The 10985-nt window shown below is 42.8% G+C and overlaps 1 pseudogene; it reads left to right on the top strand.

Moving 5' to 3' along the window:
* The window catches only part of LOC116583501, a 66536-nt pseudogene that overhangs the window by 34146 nt on the left and 21405 nt on the right, over positions 1-10985 (top strand).

The raw sequence follows: 10985 nt of genomic DNA, 5'->3' as shown, positions 1-10985 counted from the left end.
GTTGGTTCCTTAGTTTTGACAAATGTACTAAGGCAATGTAACATGTTAGCAATGGGGAAAACTCTCTACTATCTTCACAACTTTTTAAAATTTTTTATTTACTTTACTTTTTGGGAAGATTTTATTTATTCATTTGACAGAGAGACACACAGTGAGAGAGGGAACACAAGCAGCAGGAGTGGAAAGAGAGAAACAGGCTCCCCACCAAGCAGGGAGCCCTATGTGGGGCTTGATCCCAGGACTCCAGGATCATGACCTGAGCTGAAGGCAGACGCTTTAACGACTGAGCCACCCAGGTGCCCCTTCACAACTTTTTTTAAAGTAGGCTCCATGCCTACCATGGGGCTTGAACCCACAACCCTGAGATCAAGAGTCACATGCTCTAGTGACTGACTCAGCCAAGAGCCCCTATCTGCACAACTTTTATATAGATCTGAACCTATTCTAAAATGAAAGTTTTAACTTTTTTAACATCTATTTTTTTGAGATTTTATTTATTTATTTTTTAAGATTTTATTTATTTATTTGACAGAGAACACAAGTAGGCAGAGAGGCAGGCAGAGAGAGAGAGAGAGAGAAGCAGGCTCTGCACTGAGCAGAGAGCCCGATGCGGGACTCGATCCCAGGACCCTGGGATCATGACCTGAGCCAAAGGCAGAGGCTTTAACCCACTGAGCCACCCAGGTGCCCTGAGATTTTATTTTTTTAAAGATTTTTCTTTAAATTTATTTACTTGACAGAGAGATAGAACACAAGAAGGGAAAGAGGCAGGCAGAGGGAGAGGGAGAGGGAGAAGCTGACTCTCCACTGAGCAGGGAGCCTGACGTGGGGCTCCAACCCAGGACGCTTGGGATCATGACTTGAGCTGAAGACAGAGGCTTAACCGACTGAGCCACCCAGGTGCCCCAAGATTTTATTTTTTTTTATTTTTATTTTTATTTTTTTTTATTTTTTTAAAGATTTTTTCTTTATTTATCTGACAGAGATCACAAGTAGGCAGAGAGGCAGGCAGAGAGAGAGGAGGAAGCAGGCTACCTGCAGAGCAGAAAGCCCGATGTGGGGCTCGATCCCAGGACCCTGGGATCATGACCTGAGCCGAAGGCAGAGGCTTAACCCACTGAGCCACCCAGGTGCCCCAAGATTTTATTTTTAAGTAATCTCTACACTCGATGTGGGGCTCGAACTTACAACCCTGAGATCAAGAGTCACATGGTCCACTGATGGAGCCAGACAGGTATCCATTCCTTTTTTTTTAAAAAGGAAAACAAAAAACAAAACAAAACAAAACCAAAAAAACCTCTCCTGGCCATCTCTTACCATTAGGAGAAATTCAAATCAAGTATTACTGGCATTGGAAGATCCTTCACAATCTGGCCCCATCTACTACTTCATACTAATTTTCTGCCACTTCCTTGGTGCCTGGGTGGCTCAGTGGGTTAAGCCTCTGCCTTTGGCTCAGGTCACGATCTCAGGTCACGATCTCAGGGTACTGGGATCAAGCCCTGCGTCGGGCTCTCTGCTCAGCAGGGAGCCTGTTTCCCTTCCTCTCTCTCTGCCTGTCTCTCTGCCGACTTGTGATCTCTGTTAAATAAATAAAATATTTAATTTTCTGCCACTTCCTACATGTCCAGTGTTCCACTCTCAATTAATTTTTCAGTGTTCTACAAAGGTACCAGGTTTCAGCATATTTATTTGGGTCAATGATTAGATCTGCCCACAAAGTCCTACTTAATTCGAATACACATTATGTGTTAGTCCTACTCATTCCAAAAGATATTTGGCTTCTTTTTTTTTTTTTTTAAGATTATTTATTTATTTATTTGACAGAGAGAGAGAGATATCACAAGTAGGCAGAGAGGCAGACAGAGGGTGAGCAGGAAGCAGTTCCCCGCTGAGCAGAGAGCCCAATAGGGGGCTTGATCCCAGGACCCTGAGATCATGACCTGAGCCAAAGGCAGAGGCATAAGTGACTGAGCCACCCAGGCGCCCCTGGTATTCTAAGCTTCCTGAAAAAGCAAAGTAAATTGATTTCCCAGTACCTTGCTAATTGTCCAAACGACCTCTCAAACAATGTCTTCTGGCTTTACCACTACAGGACACTGGCTTTGGAAAGAACTACAATCAGATCAGGGTAAAATATTAAAGAGAGAGGTGCCTAGGTGGCTCAGTAGGAAGAGTATGTTAATTCTTGATCTTGGGGATGTGTGTTTGAGCCCCATGTTGGGTGTAGAATTTACTTAAATAAACAAAACTTTAAAATAAATAAATCGATTTGGTTTAAAATCTTCATAAAGAGGAAAAAACCAACTTTGATCTTGATTTTATAAATTCTATAGTATAATCTCAATTTTGTAAGAACACACAAAACAGAAAGGGTATTTATGTCCAGGAAAAGAGAAAAAGGACAGGAAAGAAATCTATTAAAATGCCAACTATGTGTATTCCCAAGAGGTAGATTATACACAATATTTCCTTCTTTTCTGTACTTTCTCATATTTACTTTATCAAAATAATGAAATATAACCTATATACAAAAACGTATCTCATATCTATGTACTTTCTATTTTATTTATATTATTTTTTTTTAAGATTTACTTATTTATTTATTTGACAGAGAGATACAGGGAGAGCACAAGTAGACAGAATAGTAAGTAGAGGGAGAGGGAGAAGAAGGCTCTCCACAGAGCAGGGAGCCAGATGCAGGGCTTGATCCCAGGACGCCGGGATCAAGAGCTGAGCCGAAGGCAGCCACTTAACCAACTGAGCCACCCAGGTGCCTCTATTCATTTATTTTTTAAATTATTTTTAAGTAGTTTCCATGCCTAGTATGGAGTCCAACGTGGGGCTCGAACCCATGACCCTGTGATCAAGACCTGAGATGAGACCAAGAGTCGGACGCCTAGGGACACCTGGGTGGCTCCGTGGATTAAGCCTTTGCCTTCAGCTCAGGTCATGATCTCCAGGTCCTGGTGATTGAGCCCCGAGTCAGGCTCCTTCAGCAGGGAGCCTACTCTGCTCCCCCCCACCGCCCCGCCTCTCTGCCTACTTGTGATCTCTGTCTGTCAGGTAAATAAATAAACTCTTTAAAAAAAAAAAAAAAAGAGTCGGATGTCTAACTGCCTGAGCCACCCAGGTGCCCTGTACTTTCTATTTTAAAGTTAAAAAGAAAAAAAAAAAAGACAAACAAATATAGTGTGACTGATCCAGGTCAATAAAACAGAACCTTATGGACATTTTCTGCATGCAACTTCCGTGACTAAGACCCTCAATCTTAGAAGTACCTCCTAACTCCTGATAATCAAGTCCCTGTTTTTCCGATTCCTTTGTTTGTTTGGTTTTTTGGTTTTGTTTTGTTTTGTTTTACCTGTTGATATGCATCCTGGATCTGTGTATTGGCTGAATGGAATCATGCCGCGTGGGTTCTCTTGTTCTCACACACCTTGCTCTTTCTCTTCTATTGCTTAATGTTTTGTTTTTGAGATTTCATCTATGTCACAGTGTATAGCTGTGTATTTTCATGGCTCAAGCGTATTCATTCTATTGAATAAATATGCCACAATATATATTTCCATTTTACTATAGATGCACTTGGGGTTTTCATCTGGGGGCTATTACAAGGCATGTTGCCATGAACATTCTTTTTATTTTTAAAGGCTTTATTTATTTATTTGACAGAGAAAGACACAGAGAGGGAACACAAGCAGGGGGAGCGGGAGAGGGAGAAGCAGGCTTCCTGCCGAGCAGGGAGTCCGATGTGGTGCTCGACCCCAGGACCCGGGGATCATGACCTGAGCTGAAGGCAGACACTGACTGAGCCACCCAGCGCCTCGCCATGTACATTCTTAAACATTTATCTTGTTTACAACATGCATGTATGTTTTTCCCAAGAGTATACGTGAAAGAGCTACTGGCCTCAGGCTCTATTTGTCTTCAAGTTTATTAGGCAATGCCACGCTCTTTTCTAAAGCACTTGTAGCAATTTATAATCCCAGCAGCAGTGTATGAGACTTCCTATGGTCCACATTATTATCACAATCTCATCTTGTCATATTTTTGGATGTCTAATTGGCTTTCTTTTGAAAAGACTGCAAAATAATTTTTTTTGCCAATTTGGAGGGTTTGTAGAGGTCTCCCACTGTGATTTTAATTTGTATTTCCCTGATAGCTAATGAAGTTAATGACTGTTTAGTATATTTAAAAACAAAATCAGAAAGTGAAATTTAAGTAAATATACCATTCACAAGGCCAACAAAAATCTTTTTTCCTGGAAGTTTACAGACCTTAGGACGCTTTAACCCTACTTACCTACTTTTTCATTTCTATTCGGGATGACTATAGCCTCTAGTCCGCCCAGCCAAGCCCTGGTTTAGATCTGCTATCCCCATGTCATAATTAGTATCTCCCCTCCTTTCACTCTCAAACTGTCCTGGGCTGTATATAAAATACTCTGGTCATCCCACTTATATGTCTTTGTTTTGTATATTTTTATCCTCTTTATTTCTGTCTCTCTGTCCCTCTCTCCACAGGCGTGTGTACATATATACATATACTGAATGTTTTGTGTTCTCCCAAAATTCACAAGTGGAAGCCTGATACTGCAGGATGATGGCATCAGGAGATGGTACCTTTGGGAAGTAATTAGGTTTAAATGGGGTCATAAGGGTGGACCCCCCCCATGATGTGATTATTACCGTTTTAAGAAGAGGAAGAGATACCAGAACTGCTTCTCTGCCATGTGAGCACATAGCAAGAGGGAAGCTCTCTGCAAACCAGGAAGAGTGTCCTCACCAGAACCCAGCTATGCCAGCATCCGGATCTCAGGCTTCCAGCCTCCAGAACTGTGAGAAAGAAATTTCTGTAGTTTAAGCCACTGACTCTGTGGTATTTTATTACGACAGCCCAAACTAAGTAGTACAGATATATATGTCCCATAGGACATTATTATATTGTTTCATGCAGTCAATATTCATTTAGATTTCCCCATCTATTTACCATTTCATCAGCCTTCAGTCCTTTTTGTATCTCTGCTTTTCCATCTGGGGTCACTGGGGAGGACACTGCAGGGCTCAAACTCACAACCCTGAGATTAAGAGTGACATGCTCTACCCACTGAGCTAGCCAGCTGCCCCTGGGATCATTTTCCCTCTGTCCAGAGAATTCACTTTATTTATTTATTTTTAAGATTTTATTTATTTGACGGAGAGAGAGAGCACAAGCAAGCACTAGCAGCAGAGGGAGACATGGAAGCAGACTCCCTGCTGAGCAGGGAACCCAAGGTGGGACTCAATCCTGACCTGAGCGGAGGGCAGATGCTTAACCAAGTGAGACACCCAGGTATCCCCAGAGAATTCACTTTATTTATTTATTTTTTTTTAAAGATTTTATTTATTTATTTGACAGAGAGAAATCACAAGTACACTGAGAGGCAGGCAGAGGGAGAGAGAGAGAAGGGAAGCAGGCTCCCTGCTGAGCAGAGAGCCCGATGCGGGACTCGATCCCAGGACCCTGAGATCATGACCTGAGCCGAAGGCAGCGGCTTAACCCACTGAGCCACCCAGGCGCCCGAGAATTCACTTTAGTATTCACTTTAGTGCAAGTCTTCCAGAAGCTCTTTTTCCCAGCTTCTGTTTGTCTTCAATCTTGAAGAATAGTTTCAGTGGGCGTAGAATTTTAGGTTGACCAATATTTTATTTCAGCACATTGAAAAGGTCTGCCTTCCAGGTTTTTGTTTGTTTGTTGAAAACTCACCTGTCAGTCTAGCTACTACTCCATTGAAATGGTCTATATCTCGTTTTCTTTGCTGCTTTTCAGATTTTCTCTTTTTGGTTTTCTGCAGTTTTGCTATGATGTGACTGCTTTGAATTTCTTTCCATTTATCTTGTTTAGGATTCACCAAGGTTTTAGAATCTATGGGTTGTTATCTTTCAACAGGTCCAAAAGATATTTAGCCAACACCTCTTTATTTATTTATTTATTTTCAGGGGGAAAAAAATTAACATATAATGCATTATTTGTTTCAGGGGTACAGGTCTGTGATTCATCAAGCTTACACAATACACAGCACTCACCGTAGCAATACCCTCCCTAATGTCCATCACCCAGCCACCACATCCCCTTACCCACCTCCCCTCCAGCAACCCTCAGCTTTTGTCCTAAGATTAAGACCCTCTTATGGTTTGTCTCCCTCTCTGGTTTCACCTTGTTCATTTTTCCCTCCCTTCCTCTATGATCCTTTGCCTTGTTTCTTAAATTCCACATATCAGTGAGATCGTATGCTAATTGTCTTTCTCTGATTAACTTATTTTACTTAGCACAGTACCTTCTAGTTCCATCCATGTTGTTGCAAATGCCAAGATTTCATTTTTTGATGGCTGTGTAATATTCCGTTGTATATACCAGTATATCTTTTTTTTTTTTTAAAAGATTTTATTTATTTTATTTGACAGAGAGAGATCACAAGTAGGCAGAGAGGCAGGCAGAGACAGAGGGGGAAGCAGGCTCCCTGCTGAGCAGAGAGCCTGATGCGGGGCTCGATCCCAGGACCCTGAGATCATGACCCGAGCAGAAGGCAGCGGCTCAATCCACTGAGCCACCCAGGCACCCCTATACCAGTATATCTTTAAATAATACATTTACCCCATTCTTTTTTCTTTCTGTCAAGAGCTATAATTAAATATATGGAATCTTCTTACTCTATCCTTTACCTCTCTTAATTTTTCTTCTATATTTTCCATCTTTTTGTCTCTCTGTGCTAAATTCTGGTTAAATTCTTCTGATGTTTCTTCTAGCCCAGGAGTTGGCCAACTTTTTCTATAAAGGACCAAAGAGTAAATATTTTAGACTTAATAGGTCATGCAGGGTCTCTCACAACTTCTCCACTCTGTCCAGCCATAGACTATAAGTAAAGATATAGGTATGGCTCTGTTACAATAAAATTTTATTTATAAACACAGGCAGGCCAGATTTTACCCACAGACCGTAGTTTGCCAACCACTGTTCTATCCAAAAAGTCTTTTTTTTTTTTTACTATGTCTAATCACTGTCCAATTCAGTTACTATATTTTCATTTCTAGAGGATTTTTTATTATCTGCTATTCATTTTTTAATCTCTTTTTTTCTGGAGATAATTTAAAATTTATGTTTTTTTTTTAAAGAAAGTAAACACAGGTTTGTTTGTTTGTTTGTTTGTTTAATATGCACTAGATGACCACACATCTAAAGTTGGTTTCTGCTGTTTTTTGTTCATGATTCTTATTTTCTTGTGTCCTTGATTATCTTTGACTGGACATTGGTTGGTGCCTCTGAATATTTATGTGTCAGGATTCCCTGACAGTCTAAGACAACAGAAACTCCCTCTGGTGAGAATTTGCTTTTCTTTTGTCTGGGGCTTAAGGGCATTCGGAGTCTAGTATCTGATGGTCAAAACCTATATTTATGACTTGAAGTTTTTGTGGACAGCCCAGCGATGTGAATTTGGGCTGCAATTCCCTGCATGGGTCAACTGGTGGATGAAACTTCCTTATCAAGTTTTCTACTCTTTTTTTCTTCCTGTTCTTTCTTGAGTCAAGGCAAGCATCGCTACATGCTCTTGGAGGTAAAAGCGGCGGCAGGTTTACTGCTGGTTCTTTTGTCCCAGTTTAATGCGGCCAGGGTCTCCTACTGGATTCCTCACCTTTGGTTTCCAAAATGAAATTCTGATTAGGCAACTTGATGTTTTGAAGAATGCTTTTTGTTTAGGGCAAAAGCAGCAAAAATTGCCCTGTTTACCCCCCTTGATTCCTCTTAAATTTTCACCTGATTCTGGGGCACCTGGGTGGCTCAGTCGGTTGGACAACTGACTCTTGATTTCTGTTCAGGTCATGATCTCAGGGTCGTGAGATGGAGCCCAGCATTGGGCTCTGTGCTCAGCAGGAGTCTGTTAGAGATTCTTTCTCCCTCTATCTCTGCCCCTTCCCCACCATGCTCTCTGTCTCTCAAATAAATAAATAAATAATTTTTTAAAAGAATGTATTTAGTTATTTGAGAGAGAGAGCAGAGTGAGAGAGAGAGAGAGAGAGAGCACTAGTTGGGGGAGGGGGAAAAGGGAGAGGGAGAAGCAGATGCCCCACGGAGCAGGGAGCCTGACCTGGCCCCTGATCCTAGGACCCTGAGATCATGACCAGAGCCGAAGGCAGACACCCAGCCGACTAAGCCACCCAGGTGCCCCAATAAATAAATTTTTTTTAAAGATTTTGTTTATTGGGGAGACTTGGTGGCTTAGTCATTAAGCATCTGCCTTCGGCTCCAGTCATGATCCCAGGGTTCTGTGATCCAGTCCCGCATCAGGCTCCTTGCTCAGCGGGGAGTCTGCTTCCCCCCACCCAACTCCCACTGCTTGTGTTCCCTCTGTTGCTGTCTCTCGGTCTGTCAAATAAATAAATAAAATCTTTTTTAAAAAAGATCTTTTTTAAAAAAGATTTTATTTATTTATTTGACAGACTGAGATCACAAGTAGGCAGAGAGGCAGGCAGAGAGGGGGGAAGCAGGCTCCCTGCCGAGCAGAGAGCCCAACTCGGGGCTGGATCCCAGGACCCTAAGATCATGACCTGAGCGGAAGGCAGATGCTTAACCCACTGAGCCATTCAGACATCCCTGATTGTTTCACTTTAATTCCAGTATAGTTACCATACAATGTTGAAACGAATGTTATAAATTTTTTTAAAAGATTTTATTTATTTATTTGACAGAGAGAGAAATCACAAGTAAGCAGAGAGGCAGAGAGAGGGGGAAGCAGGTTCCCCAACGAGCAGAGAGCCAGCCCAATGCAGGGCTCAATCCCAGGACCCTGGGATCATGACCTGAGCCGAAGGCAGATGCTTTAACCCACTGAGCCACACAGGTGCCCCCAAAATTTTTAAAATTGAGATATAACATACATAGAGTGCACAAATCTGTAACGTACAGCTTGGTTAATTTTTACTTGTGTCTACACTTGTGCTACCAGGACCCAGATCAATACACGAGATATTTCCAGAACCTCCGAAGTTCTTCTCATGTCCCCACTCAGTATCCCTTCTCCCAAGAGTAACTACTATTCTGACTTCTGGAACTATAGATTAGTTTTTCCTAAAAAAAAATGAAAAAGAAGGGCGCCTGGGTGGCTCAGTTGCTTAAACCTCTGCCTTGGCTTAGGTCATGATCTCAGGGTCCTGGGATCCAACTCAGCAATCATTGGGCTCTCTGCTCAGCAGGGAGCCTGCTTCCCCCTCTGTCTCTCTGCCTGCCTCTCTGCCTACTTGTGATCTCTTTTTCTGTCAAATAAATAAATAAAATGTTAAAAGAAAAAAGCCAGACATCGCTGATAGTCTCCTAGTTACCTAAATATAGTGGAGTTTTCTCGGGGTTTGATTGGTGGATAACACCTCCTACTTGCAATTCCAACTTTATTTACTTATTTTTAAAGATTTTATTTATTTTTTGGGAAGGGGGACAGAGAGCAGGACCAGAGGGAAGGGCAAAAGGAGAGGCAGACTCCCCACTGAGCAGCGAGCCTGATGTGGGACTCCATCTCCAGACTCTGGGATCATGACCTGAGCTGAAGGCAGAGGCTTAACCAACTGAGCCACCCATGCGCCCCATTTTTTTTTTTAAAGACCGAGTTTATATTGTTTCTTGTCTAGCTTCTCTTTCTCCCATCCTCTTAAGTTTAGATGAATACAAATATCCCTGTTATTAATTTATTCACTCAGGGCTTCAAGGCCACCCTTTTCCCCCGCTACTTGGTAAAACTGGAGGGGGTCCCTGCAAACCACATTTTCTCCTTTGGCAGCGGGCTCTAGGTTTGGCTCTGTCAATAGGGGGCGCCGAAGGACTTTTCTGCTTCCTGTTTGCGTATTTGTTTCTCCTTCGCAGCGCTGTGATAGGTTTGCCTGGCTCTCAGCGCAACTGGTCCCAGCAGGGTTCTGTGTCGTGGGCTGCTCCGATCGGTTTCGCGGAGCTAGTTTCTTCCTCTTGCGGTGGCTGGTGCGTGTTCCTGCAGCAGCGGTACCCACTCTGCAGAGGTCTGAATCTTAGCTCTGCGGGGTGGGGGTTGGGGGACTCCTGGAATTTTCTGAGGGACTTTGTTCCCTTTTCCCTCAGCCCTGCTCTTCCCGCAGTGGTTATTTCTGTTACACCTTTGAGGTCTCTGCATTTCAGTAGTTAACCACCCTTTGCTTAGTTAACAATTCTTATATTCAGTTTTCACTGTTGGTATCACTGGTGTGGTTCCTGTTTCCTGCCCAGACCCAGAATCTTCTTTTGATCTAGCCTCCTCTTTCTTTGTATCTCTCCCTTGTAAATCTACCCCAAATCCATGACTTTGAAATTCATGTCTGCATTTGTACCTTTCTCTAAGATCCCACCTTGGCATGATCAGTTGTAAGCTGGCTCTGATTTTCCTCCACCATCCTCTCCTGCTCTGATACTGTGATTTAGAGTAAGAAATATATATTTGGTCTTCATGGATCCTGGCACAGAGCTTCTAAAGCCCTTGGAATTTCCTGTGATAAGAGCCTCTAAAGGTATCTTTAGTTATGTTAATGAGTTGCTTTGGGAAAGCCCTTAGGTAACTGAAATGGGGGCTGGTTGCCAGGGGAACCAAACTGTGATTAGAGGGTTGGAACTTGTAATACCCCCCCCCCGCCCCCCAAACTTCAGGGAGGGGAGAAGGAGCTGGAGGTTCATGACCTCCAGTTGTGATGACCAAGCCTAGGTAATGAATCCTCCATAAAAACCAAAGGGTGGGGGCACCTGGGTGGCTTGGTTGGTTAAGCCTCAGCCTTCTCCTCAGGTCATGATTCCAGGGGTCCTGGGATCAAGCCCCTGCATGGGGCTCTCTGCTCAGCGGGAGCCTGCTTTCTTCCTCCGCCTGCTGTTCCCCCTGCATGTGCACGTTCTCTCTCTCTCTCTAATAAATAAATAAAATCTTAAAAAAAAAAAACCCAGCAACCCCAAAGGATCGGGGT

This window comes from Mustela erminea, chromosome X (genome assembly GCF_009829155.1).
Source record: "Mustela erminea isolate mMusErm1 chromosome X, mMusErm1.Pri, whole genome shotgun sequence".
NCBI classification, from domain to species: domain Eukaryota; kingdom Metazoa; phylum Chordata; class Mammalia; order Carnivora; family Mustelidae; genus Mustela; species Mustela erminea.
The sequence above is the reverse complement of the archived record's forward strand: the minus strand, read 5'-3'. Positions and strand labels throughout refer to the sequence as shown.